The sequence below is a fragment of the Pelmatolapia mariae genome, linkage group LG16_19 (assembly GCF_036321145.2).
Source record: "Pelmatolapia mariae isolate MD_Pm_ZW linkage group LG16_19, Pm_UMD_F_2, whole genome shotgun sequence".
NCBI lineage: Eukaryota > Metazoa > Chordata > Actinopteri > Cichliformes > Cichlidae > Pelmatolapia > Pelmatolapia mariae.
Window position 1 is genome coordinate 50,428,909 of NC_086241.1, and position 12,338 is coordinate 50,441,246.

A 12,338-nucleotide genomic window follows, 5' to 3' on the forward strand; every position below is an offset into this window, starting at 1 on the left:
CAAAATAACACAAAGGCTCATCTTGCATTTACCAAAAAAACATCCTGATGATCCCCAAGATTTTTAGGAATATATTCTGTGGACTGATGAGACAAAAGCTGAACTTTTTGCAAGGTTCAAGTCCTGTTACATCTGGTGTAAAAGTAACTCAGGGTTTCATAAAAAGAACATCATAACAACTGGCAAACTTGGAGGTAGTGTGATGGTCTGGACCATAATTGATGGAACCATGAATTCTGCACTTTACCAGAAAATCCTGAAGGAATGTGTCCAGCCATCAGTTCATCCCCTAATGCTCAAGAACACTCAGGCTATACAGCAAGATTGTGATCTGAAACACATTAGTAAGTCCACCTCTAAATGGCTCAAAATTGAATTTAAGATTTTGAATTTGCCTAATCAAAGCCAAGAGTTTAATCCTATGGAGATGTTTTTGGCAGACCAAAAACTAAAATCCTTCACTGTGGCTGAATTAAAACAATTCTGCAAAGAAAAGTGAGCCAAAATTCCTCCACAGTGATGTGAAATAGTTTTTCACAGCACTCTAACTTTTCTGAACAAAAATAAGAGGATGCAGAGGAGAGGAACTGCGACTGTAGTAAAAGCCTCGTCCATGTGTAGCACCGGGGCTGCGGCATCATAAAGATAAGAGACAGGTGTTTTCTTTGCTCTCCAGCCATGTGCCACAGTGTTGCCTTTTGTCTACACACACACAGACACACATAGACTTCATTGGATGGATGCACTTTATAGCTTACATCGCAGAGAAATACACTTCTATTTCGCCTGATTGCTGTTGCCTGCAGGGCAGTTATCATGCTATTGTCACTGTTACATTGGTGGAACTAATGGATCTGATAGAAGCGTGTTTGCCAAGCCCTAGACAATGCAGTTATGCATAGGTTTATGTGGCTTTGGTGCAGAGCTACACGTGTTCAATTTTCTAAATAAGTTATGATAAATTGTATAGCTGTTTTTTTTTTTTTTTCATAGAGCTGGGAAAAGGAAACAAGTTCATCATATATCTCCCTCATTGTGACACTGGTTCTATTTTATTATAAATATTGTATAAATTGACAAATCTCTGCAGTCACATGTAGGGGAAAGACACTGAGGATTTAATAGAGACTGCCACCCTCCGTGTTTAAAAGAAGGCACGTCTGCCCTCTTCAGGCCTGGAAAATAATTTGGAAATTAAAAAAATAACTTGGTAATGTAGATGATCCGATTCAGCAGTGTGTTCCCTGCAAATATCACAAAATCCAATTAACCCAACAGGTGTGGCAGGTGCAGCACTGGGTGTATCACAGCAGGTGTAGCTTTTTACCCCCATGTCTTATTTTTTTCTTCCTTGGAAGCCCTGAAGGAGAATATCTAACTGAACTCACCAGGTAACTTATTTGCAATTAGATTTGTTTTATTTGCCCCATTTCTCCCAACCAGCATCTGTGGCTGCTGCTGGAGCCAATTACTACCACAGTAAAAAAAAAAGTGCAAAGTAGAAATCTGGTTGTGTCGGGGTGTGAGTGTGTGAAGGAGAGAGAGACAGTGCATTTACAATTTGTGACAATTCCCATCCAGAGGCCAAGATTCTCTGGGGGACTCCCAGGAAATTACACCTTGCTCTCATATCATTCCATCTTTCCTGAGCCTGTTGAGCCACCCACTTCCTCACCACTTCCCCCCACCACCGCTACACCTGACACAGTTACTCCGCTGCTATATGCCAGCAAAATGTTACAGCGGCCCAGTTTTTGAAAAGCCATTTCATTTTTCACTCTTGTCTGGGTCTTGCTGTAATGGGCTCCTCTCATTCCACATGGTTTCATCAGTAATACACATTCAGAGCAATACTTGCTGGCCTTCTGCGACCTCGGACAGTGGATGCAATTATGACAGGCCTAATGCCCTACCAAACTGCACTTCCAGTCTGCTTTTAGCAGAGCCCTGTGCTGTGCTGCATGTGCACTGTTGAGTTAACCAGCACGTGCAAGATCGAATTTAAAAATGACATCATTGTTGATCCAAATGAAAACTGAACATATGAATCCTTGCCAAATCTGAAATACATTCTTCATGATTTCCTACAGGCACGATTAGCAATAGTGAAAATGTTGCATTCTTTTATTAACACACTTCAAAAAAGAATATGGGATGGATTTTGCACTTCTTCAGTCTTTAGTGCACAATCAGGACAGAGATGTTTATGTACGATACAGTTTCAAGAGAATGGATGCCAGGTTTAGAAATGGGATCTTAGTACCAGTGGGGGCTAAAGCAAGAGGCATGTTAAAGCCTAAAGCCCAGCAGGTGACCTGAAAGACAGATGTTTGGCTTTAGTGAACCGATTGTTACCTCAGAGATGTTTCACTCTGTGATTCACGAGCATCCCCAGACACAAAATAGATCAAGTGAGAGGGACACCATGTTTTCCCAAGCCTGGTAATCCTTTGTAAAAAGGTAGAAAAGTGCTCCATCCTTCTCTGCATTACCGTATGACTTTTAGAAGCTCCCAACATTCGTTTTCTCCACTTGAGAGCATCATACATTGTGCCTTTATTCTAAAATTCCAGTCATAGTGTCGATGCCTAAACACGCACATATATATGTACACGGTGGGGATGGACATGGGCAGCAACAACACAGGCTGTGGCATTTAAACCCAAAGTGTCCCACCAGCAGCCTGAACTGTTGATAAAAGGCAGGATTAATAATATGATGTTTTCTACAATAAATTCTGACCCTACCATCTGAATGTTACAGCAGAAATTGAGTCTTATCAGACTGGGCATGTTTTTCAATCTTCCCTTGTTCAAAAGTGTGAATTAGCCTCAGCTTTGTGTTCTTAGCTGACAGGAGTGCCACCTGGTGTGGTTTCCTGCTCCTTTAGCACATTTGCTTCAAGGTTCGACATATTGTGTTTTCAGAGATTCTCTTCTGCATACCTTGGTTGCAGTGAGCGGTTATGTGAGTTTATGTTGTCTTCTTATCAGCTTGAAGCTGACTGGTTATTCTCTTCTAACACCGGCAAGGCATTTCCACCCAGAAAACCTGGGATATTTTTTTTTTTCAGACCATTCCCCTTAAGATGGTTGTATGGGAAAATTCCAGTAGCTCAGTATTTTTTAAAATGCATAAACCAGCCTATCTTCAAAGCCAATTATATCACCTTTTCTTCCCCATTCTGATGCTCAGTTTGAATGTCAGCTGCTTGTCTTGACTGTGTCTACATCCCTAAATGCACTAAGTTGCTTTAATGTGATTGGCTGATTAGAATATTGCATTAATGAGCAGTTGAACAGGTGTACCTAACAAAGTGACCGGTGCGTGTGTGTTTTCTGCTTTACTAGTGGCCTAATTTCCCATCAGCTTTGTTTGTACTTTGTATTCAGCTCTAATTAGCGACATGCTAAACACTTGCTAATTATCAGCCTGTTAACATTGTCTCTGGGAGTATGTCAGAATGAGCTCAAATCATCAGCATGCCCAAATAGCCTGCAGCTTCTGAAAGCTTAGCTGTGATTCTTTGCTTTTTCTTTTCCAGGAAAACCAAATACATCAGGCTGGATTCAAGGGTAATACATATAAAAGATGCATGCTAACAACTTTGCAGCAAAATTGATTTATTGAGTTTGAACACTGGTGACTGTTTCAGCTGAGCTTTAAAAGTGATACACTGATGGAAAATAATGATGCAAACTTTACAGTTTAGAATAAAATTTACAATAAAAGAGGGATGTAGAAATTCAAGTAGGGTATGTATGTCACATCAGTGAAGTTATTGTTTAAATAATTAATGTGAGTTCATGGCTTTCTACATAGTATATCAACAAATAGCATACAGGCTGACTCTTTCATTGGTTGTTCTGGATTCTCCATGACTATATGCTTCTACTGTGCCCTTCACCATACAGCAGCAAGGCATTCAATTTATAGAAAGCAGCGTGTGGCTACATCCTGTAGCGATAAAACCAATATTGCTACATAATTATCATGGATTTTTTTCTTTTACAGTATAACCCGTGCACTTCTCCTGGAGGGGAAACTGTCAGGATGTAGATGAATTAGGATTTTATTAAGCTACAGTAATACATTTCCCATATCTACTATTTTATTGTAGGTTCCCTTTATTGTCAAGGGAGCCTACAATAAAACACTAAATGCATCAGTGGTTGCATACTAATTTTATGTGAAACACAAAGCATGTTGTCATGTTGTTTAGCATTAGCATTTTGCTTTATATTTGAGACTTCTAATAATCCAGATCTGCTGGAAAAATATGAGTAAGCCATTCTATCTTCTGTGAATATAATATGTTTGTAAAGAAACAAAATATGGTATTAGATTAAAAGTGAAACTAAATTAAAGTTTTACTCTGTTTGGATAAATTTACATAATTCATTATGTTAGTTTCCTGATGTAAATACTTCCCTTTGCAACTGAAGTCATCACTTTCCTTGAGCTTCCCTAAAATGTGTAATAGAAATGTTACGGTATACTTATGTTTGATAAATGATTATTTATCTTTCTACAGAAAGAGTGGTTCATAGATAGATAGGTACACTTCATCAGCTGGTCATTAAAACAAATATCTAATCAACTAAACAAACAGCAGCAGTTCAATGCATTTAGGCTTGTAGACAAATCAAGATGACCTGCTGAAGTTCAAAACAAGCATCAAAATCTGGACGAAAAGTGATTTAAGGGATTTTGAATGTGGCATGGTTGTTGTATATGTTAGCACTTCAGAAACTTCTGATTTATCGTTCAAATATGGAGCAAACTCTCTGAGGAATGTTTCTAGCACCTTGCTAAATCTATGCCGCAAAGAATTAATGCAGTTGTACCTGAGGAAAGAAGGGAACAATTAAGATTCCTAAATTGCTTTAAAGCCAATTACTGCTATGGCCAACTGAACTAGGTAATGGCTTACTTTTTAACCTGAGGAATTCCCCCCAAAATAAATGTTACACAAATTAAAAGGCTGCTCTGGATATTTATTTCAACTTTTATAGCTGGCACAAATCCACTACCAGCTGTTTCCAGCTAGCCATATGTTTTTCCTCGGCGGAATTTACTGCATGGAAGGTAATTCTGCAGTTTTAGTACATTTTACCTCTGCATTGTATAACACAAGCTCAGCAGTACATCGCAGCACTCACAGGCACAGCAGGTTAGTCTCTATGACTGCCTCTTTGTGGCCTGTCAGAATGAGCCATGGCAGAGAAGGTGGGATTGTCCCACCAGAGAAGTATGCATCGGGAAGCTGTAAATCCTCCCCTGCCTTCCATTTGTTTACACCTTCTGTTTCCTGCCAAACAAACTACTAGATTTCCCGTGAGAGTTCCAGACCCACACGCAATGTCTTTAGTGGACATGGTTTTTACAGGCGTCACAGCCAGATGAAAACAGTTAAAACATCATTTTTTTAAAAGGTCTGTTTGTTTGGAGCAGGGAGCAAGGCTTAAGTTCAGCTCAGTTAAGATATAGGAGGTGCTTTAAAATCGACATGTCGATGATTGCTGTCATTCCCCTTTGAGTAAACGACCTGATTCATTTCAACAACAAGCAATTATGTTCAGCTTTTATTCTAATCCATCTCCTTATCCGTACATCAAAACCTACAACACAGTGCAGGGAGTAGCTTTGAGATAGGGAAAAGAAATTACTGGGGAAATTTTGAGCTTAGAGGTAGCTTTGTTTAATAAAATTAAGTCCCTATTTATTGCCTGCTCCTCTGTTTTTTCTACTAGTTTTTACTTTTTTTCATGTGGATTTAGTTTGACTGTTTTTTGTAGCTTTTTTCTGTTCTATTTTTTTAATTATTTACTGTGTACTGTGTGCACACTTCCAGTTTTTTATCATTTAACCAAGAATCCAAATTATGTCAAATCCCAACTGGATTCTGTTAATTAGGTGCCCTGAAATTTCACCCCAAGCTCCTTTCCCCATTATTTTTGGAGTGACTTGAAATGGTTTAACTGGAGCCACCACTAGACTAAACAGTGCTGGTGTTTGTGTGAGTCTGCACCTAATATTTGAGTTTTATGTCTCTGTGCCAGAATGTTTTATTAACGTGGTACCTCACAGACGAGTTGACGTATTTCACCAGTGAAGGACGTGACCCTGGCTGTTTATTTCCCATGATGAAATTGTCCAGAGGTTGATGACTCTGTAAATAAGCAGTTCGTGGAGCGGCAGCTCTTGGCTTTCGGTGACCAACTTAATTATTATTGTTTAATCAACACAGGGCAGATCAGGTGTAGATCTCCCACAATTTTTTTTAATGTTACAGTTCAAAGAGACATGAGCACTACCTGTGTGCCTTGGTTGTCTTATATGCTCTTGGTTTCCAAGCTGGGAAGTCCCTCCAATGACTCTTGACTGCTGAGTGGGCGCTTGTGAATTTTCCCATGATCCACAATTAATATACACTTCCATGCACTAATAGTAAGGTGAATTAAGGCAAAATTTTCAAGACTAAAAAAGGCACCTAACTAAAGGGATGAACCAGTGTTGTGTCTACACATAAGAGAATACAAAGAACCAATTTTACATTGTATCTTAATTGTATTTATTGCTAGAGGCCTGTTGGCAAAAAAAAAAAAACACACTATTTGTTTCTATATTTTTAATTGAATCGATAAAAAAAATGACAAAGATAACAATTTTACAGGCATAAAACAGTATTTTTGCACCATGAAGGTGATTCCCAAAAAAGAGTTAGCTAAAACGTGATGTGCAGTTTATTCTTAAAAATCTGAGGAAACTGAGCAAGTGAAGGACAAAATACGCAGATGAACAGTAACTGAAAGTCATGTCTTTATGAATCTAAAAAATCTGGACCTTCAGTTTCTCCATCTGCTCACTGAAGCCTCATCAGAAATGGCCTCAGTGAAAGGATGGTTTTCAAGAAGCCATTCTTAAGGAAGGAACGAAGGAGAAAGTGAGGTCAGTATGCAAAGAAGAGCTCAGGAGAGAGTTACAACAGAGACGGTCTAAAGGCTCTGTTTTGGTTTGGGGCTGCATTTCACCCATGCTGGCATGATCAGTGGAATCATAAATGCAGAAAAGTGCCATCTGATTTGCAACAGCTTCGTTTCTCAGCATGACAATGATCCCAGTGATCCTCTGCTTATATTAACACCACTGCAGAGGTTGTTGGTTCACTTATATATCAAAGCATATTATTTTTGAACATAATCCTGTCTCAAAGTTGTCAAGTCTGCACGTCTGCTCCCAAATAAAAAAAAAATCTGCTCTCTCCATTCCATTAAAATATCATCTCATCAATGTCGTGCAGAACCAATTAACCTCCATAAGGAGAGCTGGCCATCGAGAATTTAATCAAATACTGCCAATTAATGGACATCTTGTGGCAGGAGCTGTCTGTTAATACCAGAACAGCTGGAAACTGGGCAATAACACAGTAACAGGAAGCCTGGTTTCAATAGCTTTCATTAGTGATTTTCTTCTTGTTCCTCCATACATTTAGAAAATCAATTTTTATGATGATCTTATCATTTCGTTGTCATTATCTGAAAATATCTTCATTAGCACATTCAGTGGCAGGTTCAAGAGTGCAAGAATATAAACTCTTTTATTCTCTGGGGTTCTGTTAATATAACACTGCATGTTCATAGTTGACTATATCAGCCATATTACAATGCTGTGTCAGCACTGCCTATAGATTCACTGTTTGGTCAATCTATAAAGTCCCCTGTCCTCACGCACATGCAGCTGTTAGGAATTGTGTTGCAAAGGGAGAAATTAAAGGGCCAAGAAAATGGGAATCTATAAACGTATTATACCCTGTTGTTAATGGAAATGTCATCAGCAGAAATCTCACAGCTCTACTGAGTGATGAGCCAATTTCCCCGAGTCTTTCTAAACCACTCGCATGTAAAATGGCTGGAAATGACCAGGATTAACTATGTACAGTAGCACCAGTTTGCCACCAAAAACAAAACGACCAAATTTTCCAACCAATTAAATTTAAAGGCCTTTTATCCCAGTTTTGAATGGACTACAATAAAAAAGGGAAGTCTGGAATGAAAGTGGAGCGCTTCTCTTGAAGGATGGATAATGACGCATAAACATTTACTGTGTTTGGTCACTCCCTGCTGGTCACTCGCCTTCTCTGCCCTTCCATAACCACCCCTTATTCCAGATGAAGTGGGGAGTGTTTCTCTGGAGCTGCCTGCATCAGTAGTTGATTGACCGTGACACTGAGCTCCTCTTGTGGCAGAGGATAAGATAAATCATACACGAGGAGCGCACTACATTAAAGTTTCCTCAGCGCTATATTAAAACAAGATTAAAACTGTTGATGTTCCTTTTTTTTATGCAAAAAAGTTCAAATGCACATCAAAAATTTTGCAAAGATTTTGCAAGGACTTTTTTTACTGCCTGGCCAACTTTCATAAATCTAAGTGGAGAAGTGGAACAAAAACAACCCATTAATTTTTTGCGTGTTGGGATCATAAATCAGCCCTCTCCGAGGGCCTTTTTAGTTCCTTTGCAACCGACTTTATATAATATGCAAAGAGAAAATGATCCTTCAATCAGGATGTTCATAATGTAGTATCACACAAAAGTTTTGGTTTCACTATTAAGTCATTCTTTCTGACTCAGTTTCTAATAGAGAAAATTGAACACAGTACAGCCATCACCACTCTGTAGTATCCCTATCATGTTCCCAGATTCATATTTAGACTCTTGTCTGTGCTCAAGTGCTCTTCTCACATGTCTCATATTGAGAAAATTGTTAGATTAAAGTGTTGCTATGAAAGCCTCCCAGACCTCACCATTATGTTTTCCCCTTAAGAGGAGAAAACATCTATTTGCAAGCACTTGATGGACTAACCCACACCTGCATGATTATGCAGGAAGAAAGGGGGAACATGGGATACTGATAAATGATTAAATGGCAAGCAGAAACAAAACCAGCGAGGCTGCAGGTGACTTGTTAACACAGGTGGCAGGCTGTTTTAAATTCCTCACAGACATGAACCCATTGACCTGTTTCACTACACCACAAACCCTTTGAAAGGATTGCTACCATTATGCTCATGTCAGCTGATGCAGAGCAAGTGTGGCATTTACAACCTAAAATAAGTCCATGAGTCCACCATCACAGTATTTCTAACTGGATCTTAGCTGATTTGCATCTGTAGCATGCCCAGCGCAGCTCTGAATTGTGCTGGTGTAGCTAACAGAAAAAGAAAATGCTTAAAATGCTTTAAGTGCTTGTTGGTTGAGACACTGTAAACAGCATGACTATGCAGCCTCAAACAGTTGGTTTCAATTAAAGCTATGTTAATGAAGTGTGGCAGAGATCCCGTGATTGTCTGCATCATCGTATCCCAGATAAAATAAGTAAGCTGTGAGTGTCGTTACTCCTGTCTCATCATGTTTTGTAAGCATTTAAGAGAGAGCTAAGACAAAAGCTAACAGAGAAAAAGAGGAGACAGCTTTGAGGAAAGCCACGTTCCTATATGTGATAAATCAAGAGGCCTTATTAGACAGAACAAGTGGGAGTCGACGACATCTCAAACAGCCAGCAGTCACATCATAGCTGTTGTCACATGTGAATTGCAGTGTCACTTAAATTTATTAAGAAGTCAATGTAGTCTTCTGTCGCTGGCTGTTGTCAGTAATTTACCTCCCACACAGACAAAACAAACCTTCACTTTTTCTTTTTGCAGACAGATGCTGTGGGCTGTGAATAAGTAAGGAGGGCCAGGAGACATGTGTGCCTTCAGATGATTGCACACATGCCCAGATTTTTGTTTTCTATCTTGACTGGTGTTGTAAAAAGATTGATGAATAAACACATCACTCTAATACTTGAATGTTCTTTGTTTGTCTCAAAATATCAGAGACGGTCAGCAGGGATCACTCACACTGTAAAAATATATGTAGAAAATGAGCAGATTTGGTCACCCTTTTCTGCAAAGCTTCATCAGAGCATGTGTGCTGAGTATGTGAGATTGCTTTACATCTGTGGATTGTCCACTAGGGGTTGCAAGAGTAGAGCAAAAGATAATGAGCTCACCAGAGATGCCATATAAGGCAATTCCTTTTAATCAAGAATTCTTAATGAAGTGATTTTAATACACTGTGACAGAGATGAGTCATTACAAACCCAGTTAAGTGGTTCCTTTCATTAAGATTTTAAGATAAGCTCTATGTTATTAGTTTTGACTGAATGTGTAACATGTGTGACTTTTTCACAGTAACCAGTTATGATCGTTTAGGCGATAATGTCGCAGCCATACTTCCTAGTTTTCTTCTCCTAAATGAATGTTGCCCTTTGTTGCAAGGCACAGTTGGAGCGAGACCTGATCGAAAAGAAATCTGTGTTAAATGATGTATAGATGTGTCAGAATCTTAGCAGGGGGATTTGCGTTACTTTGTTTACCTGGACAGTGTTTGTCAGTAAAAGTCACTGGGTCAGATAATTGAGTAAAAAGAGACAGATGGTGGCAGCGTCTACTGCTGATTACATGGAGGTCATAAACTGCCTTTCAGTAGCTGGGGGTGTCAGGACCGAGCCTATTAAACTGCCAGAGCCTGAGTCTTTGAGGGATGCTGGTGCACCAGTGGGAAAGTGGATGGGTTTAAACAGACCACAGGAATCAAGAACAGAGCATAATATTTATATCTTTAAAAAGGGATGCAAGGTTTCATATTGGATGTGGTGTTTTGTGCAAGCTTGCAGTCCTGCAGGATATCTTGGCGGCCTCATGTCAAGAAGAATACTTAGTCTTGGCTTCATATCTTTGGACTTGGCATACCGTAGCTTGGGATGTAGCTGCTGTCACTCATACAGAGGAAAATATTCCATATCAGAGACCTCTAGGCTATAGCAAAATTGCATAGAGTAGCTGTATGTGCACAATGCGGGAAATATAAATAGTATATGCTGATGTAGGGTCATGCGCAGTGTTGAGAAATGACGGGAGGACACAAAAGGAGCAATGTTCCCCTGCAAACTTGCTGGACAAAGCAAAATGTATTAATCTAGCAAATACTTTATTTAATAGTGAAAGATTTTCTCATTATATTAAGTCGTGCAGAGAAAAGTTCAAGTATGCATGAGGCAGAGAAACTAAGACTAAGGTTTCCAGTATTAAAGTAAAGGATGCATTGATTTTAATCTGCTGATAATTAACAGTAAAGTTCATCATTTCATACCAAATTGCACACTTGTGTACTGAGGGAGTGCGGTGATATATAAACCAGTCCAACCTGCAAAACACTGCAAATGTGCATTACACAAACCATTAACACTAATTTAATATACCAAAGTTTACTGCTCTGCAATAACCTGCTGAAGTTAAATTTATATCTGTGAATGACAGTTTCATTCCACTCTGCAGTCTGCTGAAGGGTCTGCTCGCTATCTCTTTACATTAGTGTGGTGTATTGGTGTCCCTGGGCAGTGGGGGCTGTGTTTGCTGATCATACTGATGTATATGTCTACCAACTCCACAGGACAGGCAATCAATATTCCAATAACAGGTAGATTTCCATTCTCACCCTGCAGACTAGTGACCATCAATCTATATCTATGTCAAAACAATTGTAAATAAAAGATCTGTGTTTCTGCGTTGGGAGCAAGTCAAAAGAGTTAATTGTCCAACAGCATCCCAGCCAACATGCAAAATGCAAGACAGCAGTTGTACAGACATCACATGCATGGTATATAGAAGTGTGAGTTTTTTATGATGTCAACTTTGCATATAAGTTTTATGGTGATTTATATTTTATAACTACTTTTTTATGACGTATTTGCAAGAGCATCAACTGTTCAAATATTGTTTCTCTCATCAGTTGATTTCAGTGTAGTGGGCATTACCCAGGGTGAGAGCTTCCAGATCATTTAACGATGATGGAGTTTTTTCATGGTTAGAAAAACACAGTATTTTTGAAAGGATTGTACTCTATGTTTTGGGTGGGCTTCCAGTTGCATAGTTGTCCCAATAGATAAAGATCCAGTCCCTTCACAGTTCAGTGTGTCGTTTCAGTTTGGCTGGCCTGCAGTTTTGAAATGGAGATCCACACTCTCTGCCAGTGGCCTTCCAACTCAGTCATATCAGAAGCTTTGCTTACTGTCTAACTGCATTATGGCTGTGCAGCAGGATAGTAGAGCAAGCACAATTACTTGTCTGTTTTATCCAGGTCTCTGGGCAGGAAGGAGATAAGTTGGCCTGCATCAGCATAATGTCACCTCACAGCTTATAGATAAATTTGCACTGTTCACAGTTTGACACCTGACCCGAAGTGCAAGTTTAATGCCTTCTCATCTCCCATTCTCCAGCTTTACTAACCAT